Source organism: Acipenser ruthenus, chromosome 17 (assembly GCF_902713425.1).
Source record: "Acipenser ruthenus chromosome 17, fAciRut3.2 maternal haplotype, whole genome shotgun sequence".
Classification (NCBI taxonomy): Eukaryota; Metazoa; Chordata; class Actinopteri; order Acipenseriformes; family Acipenseridae; genus Acipenser; species Acipenser ruthenus.
In genome coordinates this window covers 6,116,210-6,129,520 of record NC_081205.1, presented here as the reverse complement: position 1 = coordinate 6,129,520, position 13,311 = coordinate 6,116,210, and the positions used below count along the sequence as shown (strand labels likewise).

Here is a 13,311-nt window from a genome sequence, read left to right as displayed (position 1 = left end):
CTCCCAAAGCATGGGATCAGGGTATAAAAGTAGAAGGTGATCAGTCATGTGGAAAGTGGTAGTCAGAAAAACTGGAACTTTCTTGGGAAGTACCTCATGGCTCAACAGGATTAGCGCTGTTCTACTTTAATTACAAGCATATCATCATCCGCATACTTTATGTCCAGTTGGCATTGCGATTTACAGTTTTGTTTGCCAAGGCCTTCTGGCTTTGAGAATTGGAAACTTCAATCTCTTTCCCTAGCTGGCATTTCACAACTGTAAAAACTCTGTAGCCAACCCGTTTAAAATATATATATTTTTGTCCTCCTTTGAACTTGGGTGGTCTCCAATCTAGCTGCATTAGATAAACTGATATACTAAACAGGATTTAATGCGATATACTGAGAATGTGTTGTAGCCAGAGACACAACTATAGCTCTGTTTATGCTATACAGGATTCCCATTTAAACTGAAGGAGACTGGTGTTACCTGAGATACTGAGTTTAGTTCATATCAAGTGAACAGCAGTTCAATCCAGTCGATTGCTGCAAAGCACTAGTTCCAATAACAAGGTGCAAGGAATGGAGTGTTCACCTAGATTGTCCAAGAAAAATAAGAAGGCAACCTTTTTTCAAGATGGAAAATGTAAAGTTTACTCTACAGTACAAATAAACAAAGATGAGAAGGGAAGTAACTGTAATTGGGTAAAACTGGACATGGTTACTAACACTGAAGACCAACACAAAAATGACCTACCAAAATACTGTGAAGCAGCTGTGAAGTCATTTTGTTGGGTATTTGTCTAGCATTTACCAACGCTGTGCAACTATGGGGGTGTGACAGAGAAAGAATGAATCTTGGTTATAAATCTTCCTCCCGACCTGTGAGGGCGCTGTGTAAAGGGAACAGAGTGCCCTGGACTGGATGGCCTGACAATTAATTCCCAGGGTTAGGTGGAAGTCAGCCATCTAGAAAGGGGGTGGAGCTGCGGTACACCAAGTTATCAACCCGGAAGGGAAGCGATCTGGCAACCGCGGATTGGAGGACAAACGGTTGCACTCGCTAACCAAGGGGGTGTGACTGATGGTACATAAGGGGACGTAGCGAGGTGATCTGTTCCTTTGTTATGGTTAAGCTGAAACCGGAAAGGAGTACTGTGAAATTACCGGGAGTGTTTTGTTTGTTTTGTCGTGTCTAAAAATCTACTTGTTTGTTATTATTAGACAGCTAACACGATCCTGAGCAGTCACTACAGGCCAGCACTGCACCATTGTACACAAATAAATTGTATTTCACCACGAGCACTATAGCACTCGCTCTGGACTTGTTAACGTGTGTGTCTTTGTGTGTGTTCTACTGTGTTTATTATTTACGAACTGTGTATTATTGTGGGACTGCAACCCGTTGTTTTGGAACAGTGCAATACATATTGCTGTGTATTGCCTGGGATTATTCTTTGTGGTCGCCACACCAGGTTTACAAAATAAAATCTGTTTGGATCGTGAACTTTGTTGTCTGTCTTCTGTTTTCTAATCACATCACCACTACACCTGCACACTGCAAACCACTTTGCCACAGGGGGTCACAAATATGTGTAACAATACCAAGGGCTACTAATCCTTCTGGCAGTTGATCTAAAAAGTGCAGCAACTTCAAAAAGCTATGCAAATTATTATTCTTCCAGTACAGTTTACTGTGAGAAGCCCAATTTGTCAAATAAACAGACTACTTTATCCCAATCTGTTTTCTCATCACAGGCAACAGAAATCACACAGCACTGGACTACCAAGATCATGGCTAACAAGGATACATGTTTGCGGTCAGGATTTAATTTAGCACCCTAGAAGTAGGATTCTCCATGTGGGATTCATATTCAAATGGTTTTGATGTTTCTGGATACGACAGCTACTTTTTCTGAAACTTTTTCAAAAAACATGTGTTTTGTCAAATAGGGAGCTGACAATTTACAAAAACTTACATTGAAAGACAGATGTTAGTTAATAACTATCATAACATCAGTGTAACAAATTATTACACGTCACGCCAAATCTATTCATGTATTACACCACTCCAAGTCTTACTGAGAAAGAAGGAAATGGAGTAGGTTTCAGTGATCAATAAGTTCTTGAAATGTTTCATGTTGTAGATGATTTGTTCCAGTAAGAGTATACAGAGTTCTTCTATCATACTCCATCTGCAAACTGTTCAAACAGATCTAGTCCTTTCCCTACAAGGCATATTACATGATCTGTAAACCATGGTAACAGCACTCAATTCACACAAGCAGAGGAGGCTGATGGGAAATACATCAAGATCAACAGAACTGATAGCTCAAAACAAAATTATTATACCAACTACAGTACCTTCTGTTTATAAGCCTGGCAGCAATGAAATAATGAACTCAAGAAATCAGTCTGTAATTCACTTCAATAATTACTGAGAAACCAGCAACTTCCTTAATTAAATTGCAATTCTGCGTCCCTTAAGCATTATTCAACCGTCAGCTAAAGATGACCAGGAAATCAAGATGGTTCAGCGTGGGGAGGTTCAACGTTACCCTGGTATCAGTAAAGACATTAGACTCATGCACTGAAGCATAATGTTGATCAGCTCCTTACTTTTGGTCTTGAATTTGAAAGGGAACCAAATCTGCTGTTGGGATTTTTTGTTAAATCCTTGCGAGGTCTATGGTCTTTAAAATGTGCAGAACTAATTAACGTTGTCAGCTGCTGGCTCCATAATGGAGCACACTTGTTTACTTGGGTATGGAATCTTGCTCAGGGCAAAACCCTGCACATGTTTCCATCGACCCAAACTCCAGCAGGGACATATTGTATTGCTGGGCACCATTTACTATTGATCTCACAGCACTCACACTAAGAAGGGAGGTACAAACATTACACTACTCTTTGTAAAAAAAACAACAGAATATAGAATATGAATCACAAAGTGCAATAATCAATTAAGTTTACATTTAAAAAGTATCCTATTCTGAGATATGGCCACAGGAAGCTTTCCAATAAAACAAGTAAACAAAGTGAGTTAACTAAAATGATGCAGTAATTATGCACTGTTAAATTTCATTTTTTAAGTGAGCTTTGATTTATTTTATTTTGTATTTTTTTTTAAACATGTACAATTAGGTATTGAGACAGTCACACAATTTTTTGTTTTCCATTATTTTCTTTTCATTCACGTGTGGTTTCTGTTTGGAAAAGATTGAGCAATAAGAACAACAGGGAAAATGAACCTACAGCCCACAGTAATGTCCCGCCCCAACGTCTGTCATCCCAAGATTCTGAAGCGGTTGCTTGGTTACATACGCATTGCTCAACATTAGTGCACTGCACAGTTCCATAGCAGGTGGTGTACAACTATTCATTACAAGCTTAAATTCCAATATCATTTTTTTCCAAAGTTTGCGTGATTTTGGCATTTAAGAGATACCAATATTTTAGGTTGGTTGTGGCTGGGGCCTTGTGACCAACAGATAAATGGAGCCTTGCGGACAGATGTCTTTTCTTTGACAAACCCAATCCCTTTCCTGCCTCCACCTTGAAGCAGAACTGGGTTCAACTATAGTAAGTGTAGAAGGTTTGCTGAAATTACAAAGATATTTTGTTCAATTACAATTAGTTACAATTATGCTGTTGTAAAATCACAATTATAACTACAATTGCACCAAAAAGTAACAAAATAGCTACACACATTACTATATTACTTATTTTTCAAACAAAGTGGGTCACTAAAAGTGGTTGAAAATGGAAAGGTGTGTAATTGACCAACTATACAGTATTACAAATTACAATTACACAGGTTTGCCAAGGTTCAACTACAATTACATTGTAATTACAAATTATACACAATTGTAATTGAGACCAGGTCTACCTCACAGTCGGCTCGCTCAGGGAAGACAGGCACCACCTGTCCTGACAGCTGGTATTTATAAACTTCTGTATTTTCATTTATATTATCTGTCTATTTCTTTGTATAATCTGCTTATTTTTTAGCGCAGAGAGAGAGAGTGAGGAACAACTACTGTTTGTATTCTCCAGGATAGGGGAGTGAGCCAGAGTAATTCAATAAATAAAAATCTATTTTGGTTTGCGGGAGTTTTCACTTCTAAAAAAAAAAAGTTATCAAATCAGATTTTTTACTAATATATTAAAATACATGAAAATGTCAACATGCTGCTTGACCCTTACGCATTAATGAGAATCTCTGAATGAGAATGCAGTGTGCTGCAGTTCCATTAACCCTGGGTGCCACACAGCCCACCAGGAGCTTAATAGAATGAGTCAGACCTCCTTTTGTACTCAAATAAACGGTTTGAATTCCCAGCCAAGCACAGGTCAGGGATTAAACATCTGTGTATGGAGCAACACCCTCACACACCTGTGCTTCTACCATATGGCATATTCAAAGACAGCTTTAACCGAAACATTTGTCTGTATGACCTAACTTGTACAGCTGTAGTTAAGGCAGTTTTACTGCCACTATGACAAGTACTGTGAACAAACATTTTGGCAAAACATGTGTCCACTTGATTAGTTTCTTGTAATCATGGGTGACAGCTCAGGACCTTGACAAAACACTAAGCTACGCATCCATTGTTTTCGTTGTCAAGGTATTGCACGATTGGTTTACCACAGTGCAGTATCTTCCATCAGAAAGCATAGCTTTTGATTTTTCAACAACAAAAGGAAATTAAAATGGGGGGAAAAAAAATTACATTTCAGCACTTTCAGTTGACAGGCCTTCTGAATTTAGACATACCTGATCAGAAGGCACAGTTTATTTAGAAGGGAGTTACTTTTGCAAGCTCATGGATTTTGTTTTATTTATTTCAAATTATTTCAAGGACAGCCAAGACCTACAATTAGGTTGTTCAACAAGACAAGGTTGTTGTCAAAAAAGTGAGTTATAAAATCGAATGACGGAAATAAAGTTATAAAAACTAAAGCACCAATTAGTCACAACAGTTTACATACTGTACATCATATGTCCATGATGCAGCTTGGCTTTTTTCAATTTTATTTGAATTTCAATTTTTTTACCACAGTACTACTAAACAGTTTCCAAAACCGTTCTGAAAATGAATTCAGACTGTCAGGTGATACCCACAGAAGTTAATTAAAAACACATATGCTAAAAGACAAATCATTCACTTAACTCAAAAGACAGACGTTCTAGATCTCCAAAAAGGGTCTTAACTGCATTAAAATTACAAACAATCATATATAGACTACACTGACATCAAAACAGTGCAAGCTGAATGATACTGTAAAGAAAACACTTCAATCAGAATAAAGGGAATGTATCTCAGTACAGTAGGTCCCAAAAGCATCACATTTTCATAGACGCTAGACTAGACAAAGCAGGCCCCAGGGATAGTACGACAATAAATGAAAAATTGTGCATTCAGTGCACGCTTGTGAAAATGGAACAGCTGAGGACTGAACATACAAAACAGGCAATATCGACAGAGCTTCTCCTTGAACCTCAATTTAGGTTACCCCCACCTTCACTTCCTAGGGCTGCCCACATTGTTACTTGCTCGGGTTTATCAGCTTGAAGCACGCCTACAGTTTCCTGTCTCTTACAATGGCTTGAAGTCCTCTGCTGCAGGGAGGACCCGTTCCTTTGTTAAAGCACAGCCAAGTTCAACACGATTCTCAAGAAGACAACAATCTTAGAGGGATCTGCTGAACATTCACGCGAAAACAAATATATAAATATATCCGTTTGGTCAGTCTTAAAATGGAGTGGGACTGTGTTAGAAAAGCTCACACAACAGCTATGTGAGAAATCCTAGAAATAATAAAAAAAAGCAATCTGCATTACTCCAGCCCAGCCCAGTCCCTGCGGCAAAGCTTGAATTAAAGTAGATAATCATGTAACATGGTTTACATGAAAGCTGGGTTTAGAGTGCATGTTGCGGGAGAAGGTGGTCTCCGATTCAGGGGCAAGGAATGAAAGGATGGCATGCTTGTAATCTTAATTAAAATCAGTCAACGTGTACAGCAGGGGACTCTGACAACTGAGCCGCATCAGCAGGGACAGGAGTCAGGCAGAGACATCCATCATAACAGCACTGCGGCCCGTTCACCACAGTGGTAGCCTGGAGTGCCAATTAAATATCAACAGTGCTTGTGATACTGGTGGACATTCTCTGCAGGATAGCTAACCTCCCCAGCAACAAAGAGCATGGTGCAAGAAACAGGCAGGGGCTAGACACCCCCCCCCCCCCCTCAAAATAAAAAAAACCTACAATCTTCAGTACTAAGCAATAATAATGGACATTCAGGTGAGGTCCACTCTCTCGTTACGACCTCCATGCCAGGCATTTGGTTACAGCACTGGGAGAGACTGTGGATATCTTGTCTGAGAGCTAAAAATCAAACCAAGCATCAGTGTATTCAAGCCCTATGGCTCAACAATATTTTTCAAAGCCAGGCTGACTGTACTCATTGTTCCCTGCACAGAAATCTGTAAAGTTGGATGTGAATATCATCGTGTGGTTTCAATCGTTTAAGCAAATTGCACTGCAGAATAAAAAAAAAAATCAATATTAAAATGAGGTCATTCTGGATACAGGAGTAAATGTTTAGATGGAGTGACTGTATATTGCAAGGTTCCACGAGACAAACAAACATGATACACATTAACAAACACTTTTTCCATAGTCACGCAGTGCTTCCCTTTCACAAGAGGATGGGTAAATACCAAGGCTTGAAAGTGCAGAGTACCATTAACTTTACTGGGAACAAGCATTTTCACATGCCCTATATGAGTTAAAAAGGAAGCTTTCAATACCCAAGGCTAGCAAGTTGCTATTATGTTGTTCTCTGTTAAAACTCGACTCTGGGGTTCATCCACACTAAAAATCCACGGAAAAATCTACATAGAAGATGTAGGCAAATGTTTTCACAAACGCGTTTATTGGTGTCCCCCGGCAAGATCTTAGAAAGGTAGATACAAAAGAAACTGGCGCAAAGGGAAAGGAATTGCGTTCCTCCAAGTTCTAGGAAATTCAGATTTTTGTTTGAAGTTTCAGTCTGTATTGCTTCCCAAATACTTTGCTTTAGCTGCCACACAAAGTCTGAGATTTCAAACGGTCACAGTGATTGCCTTATAGTAGGCCTCCATTCTATGTACTTGAGGTCTGGGGATCAGACCCCCTGGCACTGATCCAGACAAGTACACATCAGCTCAGTACTCCTGAATGGCAGACCAGCTGCTCTGATGAATTCTCCATGGACACGACGCCAGCCAGCTGGCCCCCAGGAAGGCTCCAAGAGCCAGCTTGAGCTCTGAGTGCAGCTTTCCTGGGGGCTGAGAGGGACCTCAAATGAAGGAATGTGGCTCAGCAGGTCCTGGCTCAGTCAACATGTGTCCAGGGGGGGTTCAATTCGGAATCAAAAGGGCTGATTAACCCCTGAACATTCAGCTGTCCGACTGTGATTACTGAGATCTGGAGTATAAAGACTTGCATGTTTTGAGAAAATAAATATTTTTGTTAGAAATCTGTCTGCTTGCTGCTACATAATGTAGTTCGTACATCGTTCACTCAATGTGTTTTTTTTTTTGTTTGTTTGTTTTTTCCTGGTGCATGTATTAGGCAACGTTGCTTTCTGTTGCAACCGTCCTCTAAACTTACAGTATGAACTTCTCTTTTTTGGTCTTTCTGGTTCTGAACCTTCCCCAGATAAACTAACTGTTATTTTGACTCTTTGTACCAGTTTTACTACAGTACCCTATAACAGTGTACATTATTTATTTATTTTAAACTTTCATCTTGGTCGAATTGCTACTCGACTACAATATTACATCATAGCTTTTAGGTATTTAATTCTGAAAGGCTTTCTTTTTTTTTTTCACAAACCTTCTCTCCCAGCATCCTGTCATAACCTCCACAGCACTGCGGTAACTGTTGCTTTCCAAAGGTCATAGTATACAATGACCTTCCTTCTGAATATACTGTAGAAATTAGGCGTAGATATGAAGAAAAAAAAAAAAAGTCCTGAAGAATGCACCCAAACGCTTAAATACATTTGTTAACTATGAAGAACAGTTAAACAAACTGCCAACTAAGGAAGTGTAAATTCATGTTTATATATATTGTGAAAAGGTCAGGGCACTACAGCCAAAAGAATAATATCTTCTCAAATGTCAGCATTCTACTTTGATGGGGGTTGCTTTATAGATAAGACCTCTGATCTAGTAAATATCCTAGCTCTAACCAGGCGGAAACAAGATCAAAAGAAACTGTGCTGGATCATGGAGGTGTCCGAGCACTGAAACCCATCTTCAGTGGTACCAACTTGTGGATCTACCGGGTCAAAATCACGTTCGGACCTGGGTTCAATTAAACAAGAGTTGCAGGTTGGACCGGATTCCTGGACTAGAAAGACGTATATACAGCAACTGTAGCTTACAAACCAACAGCAACAACAGCGATCAGCTGAGAGCCAGGAAACAAAGGCATCACTAAACAGTAATAAATGGGGTCAGCAGGGCAAAAGATGTGACCACATCACGTGACTTGATTTTTCTGCTATAGGCTCTAAAAGAAGAGCACCACAATGAAAGGGATTTGTTTTAAAATTGTGGTTTGGCAAGGAACTTGCTTTCGTTTTTAAATGGCAGATGGCTATAGTATAGCTGCATGGGCCTGTAGATTCAGCTTACAGTGTGTAATTTAACTTTATAACATATTATATAAACATGTGACATATTTTATTTTGGATTCCACTCAAATATAAGCAGTGGGAAGGTGTGGAGCATTGTCGACACGTTACTAGGATAGTGGGTAATATTCAAAGCTTATGTCATGGGAACTAGTCATGGGAAGAGGTTATCTGAATTCACTTCATCCATCCTCCAAAAACATGAAAAGATCCAAGGCAATGGCTACAACCTAATGAATGGATCCAATTCAGAGTCACAAAAGAAAAAGATAATGTTCTAAACACCCTTCAGCTAGCAAGTCCATTACAGCTAACCAGATCTCAAGGCTTGTGTTATTTTACACATTTTTGTTCCCCCCTCCTACAATACCTTTACTTCTGGAGGAGAGGGACGCACAGGGGTGTCATCAGTTGACTGGACCCAGTCTATAGTGCTGAAACAAGGTAAGTAAGCAGCAGCTCCCCAGTCAAAAATAAAACCACAACATTACAGGGGCCAAAATATCCTTCAACTAGACACCTTGTCTTTAACTCAGCATGCAGAACAACAGGTTTCATCACAAGCTGATGTGGCACTTAACGCAATGTGTCGGTCTTTAAGAACATTCATTCCCAGGGGGAGAAATTCGAAGGCACAACACTAAAAACTCTCCAATTGTGGCATCCAGACGCTTACATAGGTTTCTTCTGAGTTAACAAGTGTTTTTATTCAAAGTTTAAAAGTACAGCTGAATGAGACAGCTACTTAAAAATTGTTACCATTATTTTTGGAAAGATGGCATTTAATGAATATATAAGCAATAGTACTATGTACAACTGAATCACCAAAAGTTGTATTTTGCCATCTGCACTCACTGTTAATTTAAAGTGCTCAGTTCATTCTCAATGGATCTTCTAGTACTTTACCTATAAGCACCATCAATAAGCAGGAAACGCCCTGATTAACGCAGATCTTCAGCTTAGCACTCTGATCAGATAAAAGTCTGGCTTGCTTGATCAAGCGACAAGACAGAATCTTTGACCACCTGTGGTCTCAAATCACAAACCCGAAATAGAAATGATAAAAAAAGCTACCAGAAGGAGAACACAAAGATCTTGATAAAGGCAGCACTCTGAAAGTGTCTACTGCTCAGAATCAAATACCAAACCATGGCCAAGAAAGACTTGGCTCAAGCCATGCAGGGATAACACTTGACTTAGCCAGTGCTATTGCATCTTAGAAGGCAGACGCAGCATGGTACAGGAAGGGGGAAGCAACAAAAGGTTTTCTTTCTATGGTCTTTAACTTTAGTGCATTGTATAGTAGATGATGATGTAAAGTCTTGTAGGCTGAATGTACTTTTTAAATGATCATGGGTAATCAGAAAGAATCTACATCAAGCTGCTGTAATCATTCAAGAGCTGTTGTGAATGGCACTGAAAATGCTGCATTTTGCGATTTGTAATGCATTTTTAAAGGGAACCTTCTCTTCAACAATGAATGCCCTACCAATTACTTTATAATGACTTTTGCATATTGCAAAGTGTCTTATTGACTTCATAACCCCCCAAAATCTGTCTGCTGTATTTTAGTTTGTCATTTAATTCCACATAGAAAGTCCACACTAGTACACTGTAGAATTTATTCTGAATCATAGCACACAAGGAAGTAAAACTAAAATACTAAGAATCTCAATAACTTACACAAGACTGTTTGAGGAATACTAGAGTATTTTATACTCAGCTCTTTAATTCACAAAATACAGCTCCAAAAAACTAGTTTAGCAAAGACCAGCAAAATGAGCCAATAATTAAATTTTGATTGCAAGGAACATGATCGTAAACCTGTTTTCACTTCTAGTTCGCTGCATTTTTGTTTCTCGTTAAAACCGAGATGTGCATCACCCAGATGGCCTGGGTGCCAATACGCTGCTCCAAGCTGCATTGACTTTAACAAGAAACAGACTCCAGAAAATTAAGAAATTGCCTGCCAAATTTCCAGATATTCCCTTTTACAAACACAGGACTGCTCAAACAGGCCCAGGCAGACAGTGATTGCTGCTGCTGCTGGGTAAAAGACAGAAGCAGCTTAATCTCAAATCAGAGGAGTGAAAACAGCAAAATCTTACATAGATTTAGCAGTTCTGCAAAATTACTACACAGTAAAAATCTTTATTAAAAGATAGTCTGAACAAACAAGGCACATCAATACCATACAGATCCTCAGCCAGGGAAATAAAATACAGGATTCAGCAACCCGAAAGGGAGGTCAGCCATGACCTACATTCATGCACATGTAAAACTGCACCTGTTAACGCTGCAGCATAAATACAGCAAACTGATCAACATCCAACATGGGATCAGGTGTCAGAAAACATTTCTTCCATTAGCAAAAGTGCAAAATCGGTCATCCTATTCCAATAACAAAGAGAAAGCAAATAATGTATGTACAGTACAACCCCACCCTAGCCCCTGGTATATTAAACACCAAGCCTTCTATGCATTAAGCCTTCTATGATTTTGTTTCAGACTAAACTGCTGTCACAGGAAACAAAGCCAATATTCTTTCATAGCTAGAGCCAGGACATCCGTAAGCTAGTAAAGCATGCGTCAGTATAATATTACTGCTGTTCTGAACACACACAAGGTCGGCCAGGGTGTCCTCGGCTCACCGCGCACCAGCGACCCCTATAGACTGGCCGGGCGCCTGCGGGCTTGCCCGTAAGCTGCCCAGGGCTATGTTGTCCTACGATGCTGTAGCTCTGGGTTGTCTGCACTGCAGTACAAACATACAAGAATCTTTAACTTGGCTAACTTGAAAATAATTTGCCAAGACTACAATAAGAAAACAGCTGCAGGATTCATATTTGTGATCTATTTGGAAACAACAAGACACCATATTGGTGATGATCTACATTCCAAGAACCCTTGCTTGTCTAAGAGCAGAAAAAAAAAACCTCCCTGCAATACATGACATGGCTCATACAGGTCACCATGCAATGTACCCAAGTCTCTTATGTCCAAAAACTCCCCCCCCCCCGCTCTTGTAATAGCCCACTCTGTTAAATGCAAAGTTAATTATATACACTGCCAATGTTATACTTTTATTTCCTCGTTTTTTAATCAGACAAATAGGAAATATGATAACAAGGTTTGAGAAATCCGTCTTTTAGTGTTGAGCGGCGGTTTAGGAGCCTGGCGTTCAGGAGGTGTCACATCAGACATTTACCCCCCCCCCCCCCCCCCCCCGGTCTGTGGAGGATGAACTAGAACGACCGTCGTGATTCTGAGACTGGACGAGGCGACAATGTAAACGCTAAATCTAAAGCAAAGGCAGACACCAGGAAAATGATCAACGCCACCTTCAGAAATTCGATTTTTTAAAAGGCCATATGCCTTCACAATACACGTTTGTCCATTCTGCATTACAATAACAAATACCCTGCAGTGAAATATTGAAGTTTTTATTTATTTATTTTTTAAGATGTATGTAAAGCAGGTGACGCCCACCCACTAAAAGCACACACGTGTTAGCTACTGAAAAGAACAAAGATCACAAAGGATCTTGCCATCCATTCATACCTGTATTTGTTATTATTATATCGATTTCATAGCTGCTCGATTCACATATCAAACAATGATATGTATCTGCGTGACAATACTATACTAATAGCATCCAGACATGCATTCATTAGAACATGTAGTATTAAATGAATCGCTCTTCTCTGCTTAGTCGATCATACCCGCAGTCTCCTGGAACAATCTTAAAATACTCATTAAAATAAGTGATCCTCGCATAGTCTTAAAACCAATATCTTTACATTACTCCCTTAAACCATAACAGCCTAAGACAAGGGGCACTATCAGTTAGTATATCTGATCTTGACACCACGGAACAGGAAATGCACCAGGTCCAAGTAAGTAGTCACATTTCATAAATTACAGATTATATCTACCGAGGAAAAAAAAGAAATACATTAAACTGAATAGATAAGAGAATTCTGATTTTAACGATCGTTATATTAATAAAAATCAGATTAATTAAAATTGCAGGGAATGTAGCATCTACTAACTTTCATGTAATTTAGCAATCTACTTAAAAGTACTACAGTACTTGGATACTGGTGTGCAAGCATAGCATTATTAGATTACATATATAAACTAGTTTAGTTATGTTGCCCGGAGATGATCACTTTTTTTTTTTTTTTTTTTTGCAAATTATCATGTACTACGAGACATATGTGCAAATGTCGAATAGAAAAAACTAAAAACTGAAATCAAATACATTAAAAAATTTGTATTTTTCATAACAAAAGCTATTGATAAGTATTTTACTCTACAATATAAACTGGACTTATATACAAATGGTGTTCAAAAATACGGTAACTTAGCCATAAAAAACAAATATACTGCCCAAAAAAAAAAATTGGGATGTATTCACCCCGAAATCTTCATCAATTGGAAGCCCCTTGCTGACAACAATGATCCAGGTATGGCTGTACTCCGACCTTACCTTTCTAAAACACTTTTATTTGAATATTTCTGAGCGTCTCAGTCCCCACGCTACCAGCTCGCTTCCCCAAGCAAGAATGGCGAACAAGGAGTGGAGCACCCGCCCGACACGCTTCCGGGACCTAGCCGCCGCGCAAGGGGAGGGGCG

At 39.3% G+C, this 13,311-nt stretch overlaps 1 protein-coding gene across 2 annotated transcripts in view; it reads right to left on the bottom strand.

Moving 5' to 3' along the window:
* LOC117423583 (rho GDP-dissociation inhibitor 1-like) overlaps positions 1-13,311 on the bottom strand; it is a 31,887-nt gene extending 18,576 nt beyond the window's left edge. The window contains exon 1 of one of the 2 annotated variants that reach the window (XM_034039625.3): positions 13,165-13,311. The gene's annotated coding sequence lies outside the window, so the exon portion shown is untranslated. Of the gene's footprint in view, positions 1-13,092 lie in introns of both variants that reach the window. The other variant, XM_034039627.3, reaches the window with a different exon arrangement.